Here is a 17,756-nt window from a genome sequence, read left to right on the forward strand (position 1 = left end):
GGAAACGGGGAGAGACAGTCAGACAGACTCCCGCATGCGCCCGACCGGGATCCACCCGGCACGCCCACCATGGGGCGACGCTCTGCCCACCAGGGGGCGATGCTCTGCCCATCCTGGGCGTCGCCATATTGCGACCAGAGCCACTCTAGCGCCTGGGGCAGAGGCCACAGAGCCATCCCCAGCGCCCGGGCCATCTTTGCTCCAATGGAGCCTTGGCTGCGGGAGGGGAAGAGAGAGACAGAGAGGAAAGTGCGGCGGAGGGGTGGAGAAGCAAATGGGCGCTTCTCCTGTGTGCCCTGGCCGGGAATCGAACCCGGGTCCTCCGCACGCTAGGCCGACGCTCTACCGCTGAGCCAACCGGCCAGGGCCCTTTTTTTCTTTTTAATCAGCTGTGTTGCCAATTGACCCTGTTAGAGAAAATTATGTTCGTAAAGTGAAAAACTGTATTTTCTCAATTGTCTTCCCTACTCCTTTTGAATCAAGAGTACATCTTGTAGCAGTTTCTAAGGTTAGGCTTTATTTTCTTACAACACAAATGCTTAACTCATTGTATAACTTTTGTCTAAAAAGATATTAATATTTTTTCAGGTTAAATTATTAGTCTGTTGATAAATAACCATCTTCATGTTTAAAATTTAGACACTTTGGAGAATGTCATTCTTGGAAAACACTTTTTGATACGTCTTCCTAGAACCCAGTACTCAGATTCATATGACATTTCTGTGACTTACTGCTAGAGAACTCATTCAGTGACATTTTGACAAGAGATTTAGGCAAAGTCAAGTAGCACAACGAGTCAATATAAAAGGCCTTGGAAGGACAATCGATTATCATTTTGCCAGGATACCTGTAGAGCAGAGTTTTAGAGTGGCTAGGAATTAAATCAGGATTAGTTGAGGGTGTTATATGTTTTGAAGCCATTAAGAAGGCATGTTCTAGAAATAAAGCAAGATATTGAAGTGAGTTCAGGTGTGGTATCTGACTAATTTAAAAGAAAAAAGGGAAAGAAACACAGGACCAATTGTTGATATTGCTGTGACCTTCCGACGAACTAGAGATTAATTAAACACTGGTTGTTAGGGGGCTAGTTTACTCAGGAATAGTTTTTAGGACAAGTAGCAAAGTATAATAGGATTGGAGTAAGGATTAAGTTAGGAAATATATAAAAAGTGCTTTCATGATAGCTGTTATTTGTTACATCTCGGCGAGACAGGCTACAGCAGACACAAAGTGAATTTTATAAGTTTTATTGCAGACCTGCACAGGGACTGCAGGCAACCCATGCAAGGGAGCACTGCAGCCCCCCAAACCTGCACAGGGATGCAGGTAACCCACACAAGGGAACACTGCAGCCCCCCAAACCTGCGCAGGGACTGCAGGCAACCCACGCCTCCGAAGAGACTGGAGCATTGCAGCCAACCAAACCTGCGCAGCCAACAAACTGCGCAGGGACTGCAGCCCCCCAAACCTGCACAGGGACTGCAGCTCCGAGCTTCTAAAATGGCTCCTTTTTATAGGGTGGCTGTCTAGGATGAGCAAGCATCATACAGAAGCTGATGTGGCTGTTAGTCATTGGCTAGGGAGGTCGTGCGCAGTTACGGGGGGGGGTATTACTCAGTGGAGAATTTCAAACATAAACTTCTGATAAGGGTCTCTGACTCAATGCAGAATGTTGCTGAACTCTTTGTTCTCAGCGTCACAGGGACCTTGTACACTCTTGGCAGCCCCAGCATATCAGTACTCCTTGAATCTAACATTCCCGCATCTCTTTTGGGCATAAATCAAATCCTTGATTCTTCATCAGTGGGGAGAATGGTATAAGGCTGGGGCTCATGAGAATTTTCTACTTTAGCTGTAGTTATAAGCTAATTGGGTCAGGGGTCCTCCCTAGTATGTGCTGGCACGCTGATAGTGTGCCCTTAGTACTACAAGCTTTACGGACTAATTTCTTTCTGCCTTGTATTTTTCTTCTCTGTACTAACTTCTTACAACTTGCACAAACCTTCTGCAACTTACACAAACCTTCTGCAACTTACACAAACCTTCTGCAACTTACATAAACCTTCAACTTTTATGCACTTTCTTATCCAGAAATAACTGGCCTTCATAACAACTTGCTTTTTCCTTTCCTTTTCAAAAGTACCTCTACACCTTATACCTTCTATTATCAAAACCATACAATTCCTTTCTAATTTATCAGAATTCTTAATTCCTCAAAACCTTAACCTTCAGCAAAGACTAAGTTAGTACTAAGTAATCCTCTTTTAAAGATTGCTTTTGGAGGTGTCCTTTTCATAAGCAGCCTATTGGACACATGACCAATATTCACAGATTATTCTATAGTGGTAGCTATGAGCACATATATAACTTTCATTTACCTTGTAGCTTCTCTCTCAGCCAAGGGACTTACACTCCCTTTCTGTATGACTCATAGCAGTGCATGCATCAAACCTTAAGATGACTTACTTGGCTTTCCTTTACCTTAGTTTCCCTCCCTCCCCAAAGTCTCCACGCGTGGACCAGTTAAATTCTGGTTTGTGGCTGAAGCAGGGCATGCGGTCCTTCTCAGGGTCAGCTTACAAGGGTTGGCAGGGTCAGTCTTCGCTGTCCACAAAGGTGTCTCTGCTGGGACTGCAAGCTTCAGCCGGCTGCGGTCGACCCAGGCGGGTATGCCTTCTATCTTGGCAGTAGTGGGAGTTGTCAGGATCATGGTGTCTGGACCCGTCTAGGTGGGAGTCAGTCCTTGGGTGGTGTACTGCTAGAAGTGCCTCTTGGACAGTCTTTGAACAGTTTGCTGAGTAACCTATAAAACCTTCTCATGTCCCTCTTTCCACAGCACAGACGTGTCCCTTGATGGGGCCGAGAAGCCTGGCAGGCTTCAGTTCAATGACCTTTCTTTCCACTCTGGAGCAGGGCCTTGATGAAAGCCCCTTAGGGCGCTGGAGCCAAAAGTTGGTATTTCCTGACTTCTTTTGGGCCTTATTTGCCTTTTCTGTTACTTCCTTGGTCATTATAGACCTTAAAAGCCATGCTCAGAAGATCTCACTGAGGGGCTTGACTAAGAGAGCAAAACTGGGTATCCTGTATTTAAAGAAGCCTAAAGCAGTGGGTTTAGATGGGGCCGTATTCCCTAAATCTTCTCCTCGGGTCTGGCTCCAGATAGGAGGCAGGGATTCCCCGGAGCCAAAGCAGAGGAGGGCAGGGGCTGTAGCAAGGTGATGATAACCTCTAGCTTACTGCACTGTTATCTTTTGCCTGACTAAGCAGTGGCTCAGCCCTTGAGCTGGTGCCCAAGGGGGAGAGGCAAGTGCCTGAAACTTTGAAGGGAGCCTGCCACTTCTCCTGCAGCCAGCTGTAGCCTGGCTGCCTTTTCTTTCTCTACCTCTGCTACTATGCTGGCTGCATACTGACCATGCCACCTGCCTGCAGGTGGGTGCTGGTGATAGTACGCTAGACTCTCTATGTTTTCTATGGATCTAGCAATCCTTGGTTTGGCCAGTCTGCTCTTAAGTTGGCCATTCTAGTAGCAGACAAACAAACCAAATATGCACACAAAACAAACAAAACTTCTAAACCAAAACCAAAGGGAGAAGGCAGCGTCCTGCGTTCCCCGACTGGGTGAGGAGAAATCAGGTGGCGTCCCGCCTGCTCCACTACACCCTTTTCTAACCAGAGCTCTGTTTCCAAATATTCAAAGAGGAAGCTTATTTACTAAACAGTCTCAAGACTCCAAAGATTTCAAATCAGCCAAATTCAGTTTCCAAATGGCAACTGCCGGAGGCTGGCCAGCTACCAACGTCTGCTGCAGCCCACTCCGTGAGGAGGGGTCTTACATGGCCTATCTCGCTGGGGCCTCCATCTGTTACATCCTGGTGAGACAGGCTACAGCAGACACAAAGTGAATTTTATAAGTTTTATTGCAGACCTGCACAGGGATTGCAGGCAACCCATGCAAGGGAGCACTGCAGCCCCCCAAACCTGCACAGGGATGCAGGTAACCCACACAAGGGAACACTGCAGCCCCCCAAACCTGCGCAGGGACTGCAGGCAACCCACGCCTCCGAAGAGACTGGAGCATTGCAGCCAACCAAACCTGCGCAGCCAACAAACTGCGCAGGGACTGCAGCCCCCCAAACCTGCACAGGGACTGCAGCTCCGAGCTTCTAAAATGGCTCCTTTTTATAGGGTGGCTGTCTAGGATGAGCAAGCATCATACAGAAGCTGATGTGGCTGTTAGTCATTGGCTAGGGAGGTCGTGCGCAGTTACGGGGGGTGGGTATTACTCAGTGGAGAATTTCAAACATAAACTTCTGATAAGGGTCTCTGACTCAATGCAGGATGTTGCTGAACTCTTTGTTCTCAGCGTCACAGGGACCTTGTACACTCTTGGCAGCCCCAGCATGTCAGTACTCCTTGAATCTAACATTATTATGATTAGTATCAAGCCCTGGTTGTTGTGGTAGTTCATGCTTTTTTTATTTTTACTGCTTGCATTTTTCGATTTCCTAAGAAGCGAAAGTAACAGAGAAGCTAAGAATCTAAACTAACATCAGTTAGGCCCTGGCCGGTTGGCTCAGCGGTAGAGCATCGGCCTGGCGTGCAGGCGACCCGGGTTCGATTCCCGGCCAGGGCACACAGGAGAAGCGCCCATTTGCTTCTCCACCCACCCCCTTCCTCTCTGTCTCTCTCTTCCCCTCCCGCAGCCGAGGCTCCATTGGAGCAAAGATGGCCCAGGCGCTGGGGATGGCTCCTTGGCCTCTGCCCCAGGCACTAGAGTGGCTCTGGTCGTTGCAGAGTGACCCCCCGGAGGGGCAGAGCTTCGCTCCTGGTGGGCGTGCTGGGTGGAGCCCGGTCGGGCGCATGCGGGAGTCTGTCTGACTGTCTCTCCCAGTTTCCAGCTTCAGAAAAATACAAAAAAAAAAAAAAGTGACGTGACCCTAAGAATTGAAAAGGACCCTATGGGTCGTCTGGGACAAACAGGAACCTTAGTGTCTTGATTTGTAATGTGTGAGTATTGACCAGGTTCACTCCAGCCTTGTGAGAAGTGCTGTGAGAAAGAAATCTGCTTAATTTTATATGACACACCATTTCCTTAACATATTTGACTACAGGGCTTTGTGGTGGTTTTGTTTTTAAGAAGTAACTAACTATTCATATTTTGTTGCACTATGTTTCTCAGTTTAGAAACTTGTAGACTAGATTATCTATTTTTTATTTCTAGCTCCTAAATACAGGACTCCATGGTTCAAAAAGCCATTCCCATATAGGATAAATTTATCAGCATTTTATGCTGGTACTTACATGTGTGTTAAAGTACAAATGCAACCTTAAGCCCTGATGACTTTTGTTAAGCTATTCTTTTTTATACTTTTTTTTGGGTAGTAAATTAGATTAAGCTTTTATCAATTTTACCTTTCTTTCTGATTCAAAATTACGTTATGAATATTTGTTTATAAGGATGGCTTTGCCCTTTTGAACTTACAGAGCAGTAAATGCTTTCTCTTTTATCCTGTTTTCTGGTTTCACTCCAAGCTCTGGATTCACCCTCCTTCCTACTTACCTTTCATGGTGTGGGATTTAGCTAATGTATCGTCAACTTTAGAACTTCGCAGAATATGCTGAGAGCACCTATCACACTTCTGCTTTTAGATGTAGTCCACAGCTAAAATTAATTAATAGTGGTCCATTTCTAGTTAAGATGAAAAATTAATATATTGAATAAATTTTTTTCAATTTCATGATTTTCTTCCAGAATTGTAAATATTGTTTAAATATTTACCCAGCGGTTTATAGAACTCCTTTTAAATGCCAGGAACTGTAATGATGAGACCTATCTCCTTCAATGAGATTGCTAATACTTTGGGGAGGGGATAGATAAATAAATTCAAATAACATTAGGTTGTAATAGGGATAAATAGAGAAGTTATGGAAATTTATAAGACCTTCCTTCTACTCCCAGAAATTTAGAGAAAGCTTTCTGGTAGAAGTAACATTTATGTGGAGTGATGTCTAAGTTAGCAAATAACTGTTGGCAATAATAATAATTACCATCTTTTGAGCACTTGATAATATCAGACATAGGACATGGCATTTTGCATATATGTGTTAGCATTCATTCTTACAACAACTTGGCAAGGGTTATACCATTTTACAGAAATGAAAGGTCAAGCTCAGTGAGATCAAACTCAAACAAATTTCCACAGTAAGTGGCATAACTGGGAGTTGAACAACCACAAACAAATTTTAACAGAAAAGTTTGAAAACAGTTATTCATGCAAGTTCAAAAGCAATTTTTTCAGGCACAAGTATTTTCCTGGTTTTATGTTGTGTGTGTATAATCAGAAAATTTTTCTAATAGTAAATTGTTCTTACTTCATATTCTGAAGTTAAATAGATCACTTCTAAGTTTTCTATACCTAAGAAACTTATGCTCAATTATAAGATAAGAAGAAATTAATTATGTGTCTTAAATTTATATTTTAAAAATGTATTGTACTTCTGTTTTTTATTGAACTTTATTTTCACCTTTATTAGAGTTGTTGATTATTACAGTCCCCAAAATGCAATACCTCATTCTCAATTTTGATAAAATAATCTTAGCTATAAAATTACTATAAAAGCTAATAAGCATGAATAAACATGACTAATTTTCTTTTTCTCTTTTAGTTTGGGATATGGGCAGATCAGCCTGGGGATGGTAGAGCCCATCTATTGGGAATTTACATGAACAGGTACCCCGTGTTTTCTTGTGGCATTCCTCTTCTGCTAAATATTCATATGCATCTCTAATACTTGGATATTTTTTGGAAGGTGGGGTGAAAAGTGTGAACTTCAGTTAAAAGGCTCAGGAAAGACCCTGTATGATTTTTTTTTAAGTTTTTAAAATGAAAACTCATGTTGTCTTTCCCCTTGAACATGTTTTCATCCTATTTCCGGCAGAAACGGTGCTGGCAGCTGCCTGCGTTCCTCAGTGAGAGAATTCTTCTGCAGTGAGGCTATGCACTTCCTTGGAGAGCTGCAAGGTGACCCCTTCTTTGGAGCTAACTTTCAAGGCTCAGTCCTGTTATCTCCAGAAACATGGCAGTAAATTGAGCAGACGCGCTTCAGCTTATCTTTTCTTACAAGTTTTAGGTGCTTCTTAACAGCTTGCTTGCAGTTACAGTGTAACTTTGATTCTCATGTTCCAGTCTGGTTGTAAGTGAGGATGAAGTGTGGAGAGATCAGTTCTACAATGGAAATACTGTGAAAGAACAAGGTAATAACAGTTTTTAGATTACCTACATAAAATGAGACTAAGTTTTAATATTTTACTTTTTTATTAAATTTATTGGGGTGACATTGGTTAATGAAATTATATAGATTTCAGTGTACACTTCTATAGTACATCATCTGTATAGTGTACAGGGTGTGTTCACCACCCAAAGTCAAGTGTCATTCCATCACCATTTATTTACCCTTTCCCTTCTAGTAATTATTGTATTATGCTGTTGTTTGTGTATATGAGTTTTGTTTTGCTAAATCTCTTCACCTTTTTTACAGCCTCCCAAACCTCCTCCCCCGACAGCTTCCACTCTGCTCTCTGTGTTTATGAGTCTGCTTCTATTCTGTTTATTTTATTCATTAGATTCCACATATGAGTGAAGTCATACAGTGCTTGTCTTCCTCTGATTGGCTTATTTCTCTTAGTGTAGTAATCTCCAGGTCCATCCATACTGTTGCAAAAGTTAAGAGTTCCTTCTTTATAATGGACAAGTAGTATTCCATTGTGTAAATGTACCACAGCTTTTCTATCCATTCTTCTGCCGATGAGCACTTTGGTTGCTTTTAGATCTTGGCTGTTGTAAATAAAACTGCAGTGACCATAGGGGTACAAGACTAAGTTCTTAAATAGCAACAGATAATCAACAAGTTTTAAATCCTGAAGAATGATCCGCGGTTTTTCTACATATTTCAGTGTTATGATATTATAATAGAATTTCCCTTCTATCTAGTTCTCTCCATGTCCCTCCCCTCCCCCTCCCCCTCTCTCCCTCCTTCGGGAGGAGGGAGGGAGGGAGAGGGGGAGGGGTGGGGGAGGGGCACAAAGAAAACTGGATGGAGGGTGACGGAGGACAATCTGACTTTGGGTGATGGGTATGCAACAGAATTGAATGACAGGATAAGCTGGACATGTTTTCTTTGAATATATATACCCTGATTTATTGATGTCACCCCATTAAAATAAAAATTTATTTATAATAAAAAAAAATGATCCCACCATTTTGTTGTAAATGATCCGATGTCATCATCTCTTATGGCTGAATAGTATACCATGGTGTATATGTGCCACATCTTCTTTATCCAGTCCTCCATTTTTTTACAGTGATTAAAGCCTTTAAGCAAACTCTTGGCCAATACAGCAAGAATCCATAAAAGAGTAGTGTCCTTAACATGTTCACCAAGTCCAAGTTGGCACCATCACCATTCCAAATCCCTGAAAATGCAACCCAACCCCAGTTCAGTCTGTTAGGAGCTGTCACAAGGAGCTGCCCAGATATCTTGTATTAGGCTGGTGTGTCCGTGGCTTCCTCTGACCTCGCATTCTACCCCCACCCATGAGCCCTCTCCTGGGAGAGCACTGCACACACTGCTAGTAGTCCGCAGCTCATTTTATGTCATGGAGGTACATGTCCATATTTTCATCTTCTCTTCTTTTCACAGCCTTTGAAAATTAATTTTATTCCTTTACCAGTCTCAACTCCATTAAAATAACATGTTTTAAACAAATGCTAGAAATTGAGGATAATAAGAGGAAGTTTCATTTCTTTGGGCTTTTGTTCCTTAAAGTATTTGAAATCTTTGGAGACAGGGCGAATATAAAACAAGAGGATGGTTTGATTTTAAAATATAGTTTTAATATATATTAAGCCATTTGTCTTTACTAGTTAAACTTTCAATTGATATTCTAATTTTGTTTAATTTATTTCATAAAACAAATGCATTTCCATGACCTTTTCTATTTTGGATAATTTTATACAGTTCAAATGCTTTATTATTATTATTATTAAAACTGTTTATTGTATTGATTTGAGAGAGAGAAAGAGAGGGAAGAAAGAAGAGAGACCGAAACAGTGACTGGGGATTGAACCAGCAACCTGTGTGCTCTGCAACTGAGCTATGCAGTCAAGCCTGCTTTATTATTTTATTATCATGTTCTTGGAATTTTTTGTTGTTTTAGGTGTATGCAATACTGATAACTTCAGTTTGTTATTCATTATAATTGACTATGGGCCATTTGGTTTTATGAAGGCCTATTACCCAGGTAGGTATGATTTATATGTATATACAAAAATGCCTTATTTCACAAATTTATTTTAGATAAACTGTTATGGTTAATACAGTGATAGGGTAGTAAAAGAACTGGGATCATTCATAGAACCACACTCATTTTTTGTGGTACTCAGTCTTCCAGGTGCCATAGGTGTACCAAGATGAGTTCTGTGCACCCTCTGCCCTCATGGACTTCGTATCAGAGAAGATGACATGAGGGCTCGAGGGAATATGTAGTCAGACAAACGTGGGTTTGACTCCTGCCATGGCTCTGTGCCCTAGGACAAGTTCTTGACCCTTTCCTTTCCTAACCTACCCAATGGAGTGAGCAGTGATGTAATTCTCAACACTGGAAGGCTCAGAGTGTATGAATGGGAGCATGTTCCTTGAGTTGGAGTTTGACTTGTGATGACCTGGAAATCCTTGCAGGTTAGAGGTGTCTTCTTCTCCTAGGCAAATACTCAAATATTCATATTGCAAAATATTTTCATGTGTATGGATATTAAAAGTATTTCTATTACTTTTGAGTTAAATGTTCAATGTCAGAAAAGTTTTTTTCTAGTAAATATAAATTTATTAATTTTAAATAGTAACTTAAAATGAGGAAACAAGCTATTTGTTCCAATTATCCTCACTGTATTAAGGATAGTGTTTTTGTGTTAAACAGATTTTGTATCAAACACATCTGATGATGAAAGAAGATATAAAATAGAAAATCAGGCCAATATTGGGATGTTTAATTTGAACAAGGTGTTACAAGCTCTAAGCCCATTACAGGGTTCAGGACAGAAGCAGCTGTGAGTACATCTTAAATCTGCTAATTAAGACTGTGTGAAAATATACAGTGTGTCCATAAAGTTATGGTGCACTTTTGACCGGTCACAGGAAACCAACAAAAGACGATAGAAATGTGAAATCTGCACCAAATAAAAGGAAAACTCTCCCAGTTCCATACCTATTCAGTGCAGTTCGATGTGGGCTCACGCACAGAGTTTTTAGGGCTCCTTAGGTAGCTATCCCATATAGCCTCTACAGACTCGTCCCTGACTGATGGCCTACCAGAATGGAGTTTCTCCACCAAACTGCCGGTTTCCTTCAACTGCTTATCCCACCGAGTAATGTTATTCCTATGTGGTGGCATTTCGTTATAAATGTGCCGATATTCACGTTGCACTTTGGTCATGGATTCGAATTTAGCAAGCCACAGAACACACTGAACTTTCCTCTGTACCGTCCACATCTCGACTGGCATGGCTGTGGGCTGCTCAGCTGTATATAAGGTGTTACATCATCATCTGCACATGCGCACATGCTGCCACATCATCCTACAGAAACTGGGAGGGTTTTCCTTTTATTTGGTGCAGATTTCACATTTCTAATGTCTTTTGTTGCTTTCCTGTTACTGGTCAAAAGTACGCCATGACTTTATGGACACACTGTATTTGTTTAACACTCATTTTTTGAAAATCAAGAGAGTGAGATGTTCTTTCCAGCTTATTATTGATACTTAGTCTTTCATAATGACAGCATTTTGAACTGTATGTATTTCTCTAGTGCAGTTTTAGCTTTTTCCCATAGTTATCAGGATAAGTTATGTTCCTATTTATTACTTTTCATGTGTGAAATTTTAGTTTGTTTCTTCTCTGATCCAAGGGTTATTTGTCACTGTTTCTTAATTTCTAGGTAGTTACACTTCTTATATTCACAGTTTTGTGATCAAGGAGTGTGTTTGGTAACATCTGCTACTCAGCTGTGTTAAGCTTCTTTGTGGGATAGCCATGCTTTCCCTCAAGTGCCTTGCGCTGACCCCTCGGTCCTTCCCGCATCCTCCACACCCCGGCAGCTATGAGGCCCAGCATTATGTTAAGATATTTATTGATCTAACCACTGGACACTGAACTTTTTGAGGGCATGGACCACATTTTATTCATTTCTTTGTCTCCAATGTATTTGTTAGGAGATAAAACATTTCTCTTCACACTCTTCTCCATCCTCTCCAACCTAAAATTTAACAGTTCCAGTCCAAGACCCCAAATGGAAGACAAGGCATATAGTCACTTTATTAATCCCAGGCAGCAAAAAAATTATTATAGTAAAGAAAAAGTTTTATATCCCATTTATGGTTTTCTTAATTAATTAATTTAAAGCTGTATTGGTAATACAGTCACATAGTTCAAAATCAAAATTATATAAAATATTCATTAAGCAGTTTTTATTCCACCCTTGTGTCCATTAATTTTACATCCCTTTTGTCCTGCAGAGTTCATTTATTCATTCAACAAATATTTATTGAGGTGCTCAGTATGTGCCAGACATTGTTCTAAGTGCTAAGGTGATAGCACCAAATAAAACAGCAATATAGCCTGACCTGTGGTGGCGCAGTGGATAAAGCGTCGACCTGGAAATGCTGAGGTTGCCGGTTCGAAACCCTGGCTTGCCTGGTCAAGGCACATATGGAAGTTGATGCTTCCAGCTCCTCCCCACCTTCTCTCTCTGTCTCTCTTTCTCCCTTTCTCTCTCCTCTCTAAAATGAATAAATAAAATAAAAAAAAAAACAACAAAACCCCCCAGCAATATAACTGTGCCCTCATAGTGCTAACTTCTTGTGGGAGAGACAGTCAATAAAAAGAATAAATAAGTTATATAACTTATTAGAAGGAGATAAGTATATGGAGAAAAAGCAATGGGTAGGGAGGGACGGAGGGCTTGCGGTTTTAAAAGCATGGTCGGCAAAGAACTTGAGCAAAGGCTTAAAGGAATCATAGGAGCAAACTATGCAGATATCTGGGTAAAGAGCACTATAGGCAAGGAAACAGCCTGTGCAAAGGTCCTGAGGTGGGAGTGTGTGTGGGTATTTAAGAAACATCAAGATAGTTGCAGCAGAATGAGCAAGAATAATTGTAGGAGGATGAGGTCAGGAAGGTAAAGGGAGTTGAGCTTTTTGTGTAAGTGAAAATACACTTAAGAATATTAAGAAATGAAACTGTATTTGTTTAAAAATTGGTTTAAGGTTAAAAACTTTAATTTTTATATTTTCATGAAATATTTCACTATATGGTCATACTTTCAGACAAGTAAAATATTGTGTTGGGTGAGCTACTTGCAATGCATTATTTTGGGTCTAAGATGATTTTTAAAATACACCAAAAAAACCCATTTATATAACTCTAGTATATCCACATTTATCTTATAAGCTAATTTATATACTAATGTCTCTGGAGTGACATGGTATGATTTGTACTGTATCCAAATCTTTGAGGCCTTGACAGTTGGCTCAGTGGACAGAGCATTGGCCCGTTGTGCGGACATCCTGGGTTCAATAACTGGTCAGGGCACACATGAGAAGTGACCATCTGATTCTCTCCCTCTACCCTCCCACTTCTTTTTTTTTTTCTCTCTCTCTTTTTTTTTTTTCTTCCATTTTTCTGAAGCTGGAAACGGGGAGAGACAGTCAGACAGACTCCCGCATGCGCCCGACCGGGATCCACCCGGCACGCCCACCAGGGGTGATGCTCTGCCCACCAGGGGGCGATGCTCTGCCCATCCTGGGCGTCGCCATGTTGCGACCAGAGCCACTCTAGCGCCTGAGGCAGAGGCCACAGAGCCATCCCCAGCGCCCGGGCCATCTTTGCTCCAATGGAGCCTCGGCTGCAGGAGGGGAAGAGAGAGACAGAGAGGAAAGCGCGGCGGAGGGGTGGAGAAGCAAATGGGCGCTTCTCCTGTGTGCCCTGGCCGGGAATCGAACCCGGGTCCTCCGCACGCTAGGCCGACGCTCTACCGCTGAGCCAACCGGCCAGGGCTCTACCCTCCCACTTCTTTCTCTCTTGCTGTCCTGCAGCCAGTGGCTTGTTTCTAGTATGGAGACTGGGCTCTGAGGGTAGTGTGGTTGGTCAGAGCGTTGGCCTCAGGTGCTGAGGGTAGCTCAGTACTTGAGCATCGCTCCAGACAGGGCTGCGGGGTGGATCCTTGTTGGGGCGCATCAGAGTCTGTCTCACTATCTCCCCTCCTCTCACTTAAGATAAAATCTTTGAGACAATAAATTTGTATTGATAATTTTCTCTAAGATATGCTATATAATTAAATCAATAAACCAGAATCAGCAGCACACAATCTAATGTTATTTAATACACTAGAAAGTTCACTTTGTTCTTGTAAACTGTAATTCAAGAATGTTGATTCTGAATCAAGGCTTAACTGTTCTTCCTTTTTTCTTCCAGCAGCGCTGCTCAGATCCTTGAAGCCTATCCTGTGCTTTATTACACAAGATTTGTTATTTTTGAATACAGATGTTAGAGTATTGTGGTTGGTTTGAGGATAATTCTTAAGATAGTGAGAATAATTATTATTATTTTTTGTATTTTTCTGAAGTGAGAAGTGGGAAAGCAGAGAGACAGACTCCCGCATGCACCCGACCAGGATCCACCCAGCATGCCCACCAGGGGACCAATGCTCTGCCCATCTGGGGCATTGCTCCATTGCAACTGGAGCCATTCAAGTGCCTGAGGCAGAGGCCATGGAGCCATCCTTAGCGCCGGGGCCAACTTTGCTCCTAATGGAGCAAAGGCCAATGGAGCCTTGGCTGTGGGAGGGGAAGAGAGAGATAGATAGGACGTAAAGGGGGAGGGGTGGAGAAGCAGATGGGCACTTTTCCTGTGTGCCCTGGCCGGGAATCGAACCCGGGACTTTCACATGCCAGGCCAACACTGTACCGCTGAGCCAACCTGCCAGGGCTGAGAATTTTAATAACAAATTAAATTGGCATTTCTTCTTTTAGATTTAGAGAATTGTTCAAAGCCAAATTGGGATTACTTGGAGAAAGGAAAGGTGATGATGATTTAATTGCATTTTTCTTACATGTGAGTTTATCATTTTATCTTTTTTCCTTTATTAGTATTTGAATTACTAATCATCATCTTCTCAAAGAACTGAGGTTGATAAACATACTTGTTTTCATTAGCTCATGGAAGAAACAGAAACCGATTTTATAGTGACCTTTTGGTAGCTCAGTGAGATCACTCCAAACCAGTTACAGGAACTCAGCATTCCTCAGTATTAATTTGTGACATTTGGCTTTTTTCTTAATTCTATTTTCTTTTTAATAGTTTTATTGAAGTATAATTTACATACAATAAAATCTCACTCTCCTTAAGTATACAATTTAGTGATTTTTTTTTTAATAATTTACAAATCCTGGCAGTTACCACAATTCTGTTTGAAACAATTCCATCACGTGCCTTTTGCAGACAATCTCTGTTTCTACTCCCAACCTCCAGCAGTGACTGATCGACTTCCCTCTCTCAAGCTTTTCATTCTCTAGGCAGGGGTCCCCAAACTTTTTACACAAGGGGCCAGTTCACTGTCCCTCAGATGGTTGGAGGGCCACCACATACAGTGCTCCTCTCACTGACCACCAATGAAAGAGGTGCCCTTCTGGAAGTGCGGCGGGGGGCCGGATAAATGGCCTCAGGGGGCCACATGCGGCCCACGGGCCTGTAGTTTGGGGATGCCTGCTAGAGTCTAGACATTCTCTGTAAATAGAATTACACGATCTGCGGCCTTGCAGGTCTGGCTTCTTCGCTTCTCCTGTGCTGTGTCTGTTCATGTCATAAGCTGCATCCGTAGTTCTTTCCTGTTTCCGAGTGGCACTCATTGTATGGCTGTACCACATTTTTCTGATCCGTTTACCAGTTTATGGACATTTGGGTCATTTCCACTTTTTGGCTATTGTGAATAAATACTGCTCTGAACATTTGTGTACAGGTTTTTGTGTGAACATATGTTTATTTCTTTTATGTGTCTCCTAGAAGTGGAATTACTGGATGGGTTAGTAAATTTAATTTTTTAAAGGAACTGCCAAACTGTTTCCAATGTGGCTGCACTTAATTCACTTTTAAGAATATGTGTTGCCTATTTATTTATTGAAGTGAAAGTGGTAGGGAGATAGAGGGACAGACTCCGGTGTGCACCCTGACCGGAATCCACTCAGCAACACTCGTCTGCGGCTGTGCTCAGACCAGCTTTCCCTTTGGTAGTCACTATACTGTTGTCTGTCTATGAGGGTTTTTATTATTTTTTGCTTAATCCCTTCACCTTTTCTACTCAGACCCCCAACCCCCTCTCCTTTGACAGCTGTCAGTCTGTTCTCTGTATCTATGAGTCAGCCTCTGTTTTGCTTGTTAATTTTGATCATTAGATTTCAATATAAGTGAGATCATATGAAATTTGTCTTTCTCTAACTGGCTTTTTTCACTTAACATAATGTTCTTCAGGTCCATCCAGCTGTTGCAAAGAGTAAGGTTTCCTTCTTTTTTATGGCCGTGTAGTTTTCCATTGTGTAAATGTACCACAGCTTTTATATCTGCTCATCAATTGTTGGGCACTTAGGCTACTTCCAAATCTTGGCTATTGTAAATAATACTAGAATGAACATGAGGTGTATATATTCTTTCAAATTAGTGTTTCAGGTTTCTTTGGATACATTCCCAGAAGTGGAATCACTTGGTCATAAGGTAGGTCCATTTTGAATTTTTTGATATTAACTCCATACTACTTTCTCCAGTGGCTGCACCAACCTGCATTCCCAGCACCAGTGCACAACAGTTCCCTTTTCTTCACAGCCTCATCAGCTCTTATTTTTTGTTGATTTATTGACAATAGCCACTCTGAAAGATGTGAGATGGTATCTCATTGTGGTTTTAATTTGCATGTCTCTGATGATTAGTGACGTTGAGCATCTTTTCTTATGTTTATTGGCTATCTCTATGTCTTCTTTGGAGAAATGTCTACTCAGGTCCTTTGCCATTTTTTAATTTGATTTCTTGTTTTTTGGTGATTTTTAGAATTGATTTAAATTTATTGTGTTTACATAGATTCTAGTGTTGCCCCGAATGCATGCCCCCTCCCCAATATTCCCTTCAACATCTCCTTTTCCCCCTCCCCATAGCGCCCTCCCCCCTTCCCTTCAGGTTTATCCCATCCTATCATCCCCTTTCCCTCTGTCCTCTTTTCCTCTGGTTCCTTTAATCCCTCCTCTGTCTCAATTCCATTCCTCGGTTCACATTGTTCATTGGATTCCTCAAATGAGTAAGCTCATACAATATTTTTCTTTTTCTGCCTGGCTTATTTCACTTAACATAATAGTTTCCATGTCCATCCATGTTGTCGCAAAAGGTAAGATTTCCGTCTTTTTTATGGCCCTGTAGTATTCCATTGTGTATATGTACCAAAGTTTTTTAATCCACTTGTCTACTGATGGACACTTGGGCTGTGTCCAGATCTTTGCTATTGTGAACAATGCTGCCATAAACATGGGGGTGCATTTCTTCTTTTGAAACAGTTCTATGGTGTTCTTGGGGTATATTCCTAAAAGTGGGATAGCTGGGTCAAAAGGCAGTTCAATTTTTAATTTGTTGAGGAATCTCCATACTGTTTTCCACAGTGGCTGCACCAGTCTGCATTCCCACCAGCAGTGCAGGAGGGTTCCCTTTTCTCCATATCCTCGCCAGCACTTATTCTGTGTTGTTTTGTTGATGAGCGCCATTCTGACTGGTGTGAGGTGATATCTCATTGTGGTTTTAATTTGCATTTCTCTAATGATTAGTGATGTTGAACATTTCTTCATATGCCTATTGGCCATCTGTATGTCCTCTTTGGAGAAGTGTCAATTCATTTCTTTTGCCCATTTTTGATTGGATTATTTATCTTCCTGGTATTGAGTTTTACAAGTTCTTTATAAATTTTGGTTATTAACCCCATATCAGACGTATTGTCAAATATGTTCTCCCATTGTTTAGTTTATCTTTTTATTCTGTTCTTATTGTCTTTGGCTGTGCAAAACCTTTTTAGTTTGATAGAGTCCCATTTGTTCATCCTGTCCTTTATTTCTCTTGCTCATGGAGATAAATCAGCAAATATATTGCTGCGACAGATATCGGAGAGCTTACTGCCTATGTTTTCTTCTAAGATGCTTATGGTTTCATGGCTTACATTTAAGTCTTTTATCCATTTTGAGTTTATATTTGTGAATGGTGTAAGTTGGTAGTCTAGTTTCATTTTTTTGTAGGGGTGTTGAGTTTTACAAGTTCTTTATAAATTTTGGATATTAAGCCCTTATCAGAGTTGTCATTGGCATATGTGTTCTCCCTTTCAGTGGGTTCTTTTTTCATTTTGTTGATGATTTCCTTTGCTGTGCAAAAACTTTTTCATCTAAATGTAGTTCCATTTATTTATTTTTTATTTTTTCCCCTTGCCTGAGGAGATATATAAGAACAAATATTGCTATGAGAAATGTCTGAGATTTTACTGCCTGTTTTCTAGAATTTTTATGGTTTTGAATCTAATATTTAAGTCTTTAATTCATTTTGAGTTTATTCTTATATATGGTGCAAAAATGTGGTCTAGTTTCATTATTTTGCATATTATCTGTCCAATTTTTCCAAAACCATTTA

General features: G+C 41.2%; 1 pseudogene; it reads left to right on the top strand.

Moving 5' to 3' along the window:
• The window catches only part of LOC136406552 (protein adenylyltransferase SelO-like), a 32,873-nt pseudogene that overhangs the window by 4,591 nt on the left and 10,526 nt on the right, over nt 1–17,756 (top strand).

This window comes from Saccopteryx leptura, chromosome 5 (assembly GCF_036850995.1).
Source record: "Saccopteryx leptura isolate mSacLep1 chromosome 5, mSacLep1_pri_phased_curated, whole genome shotgun sequence".
NCBI lineage: Eukaryota > Metazoa > Chordata > Mammalia > Chiroptera > Emballonuridae > Saccopteryx > Saccopteryx leptura.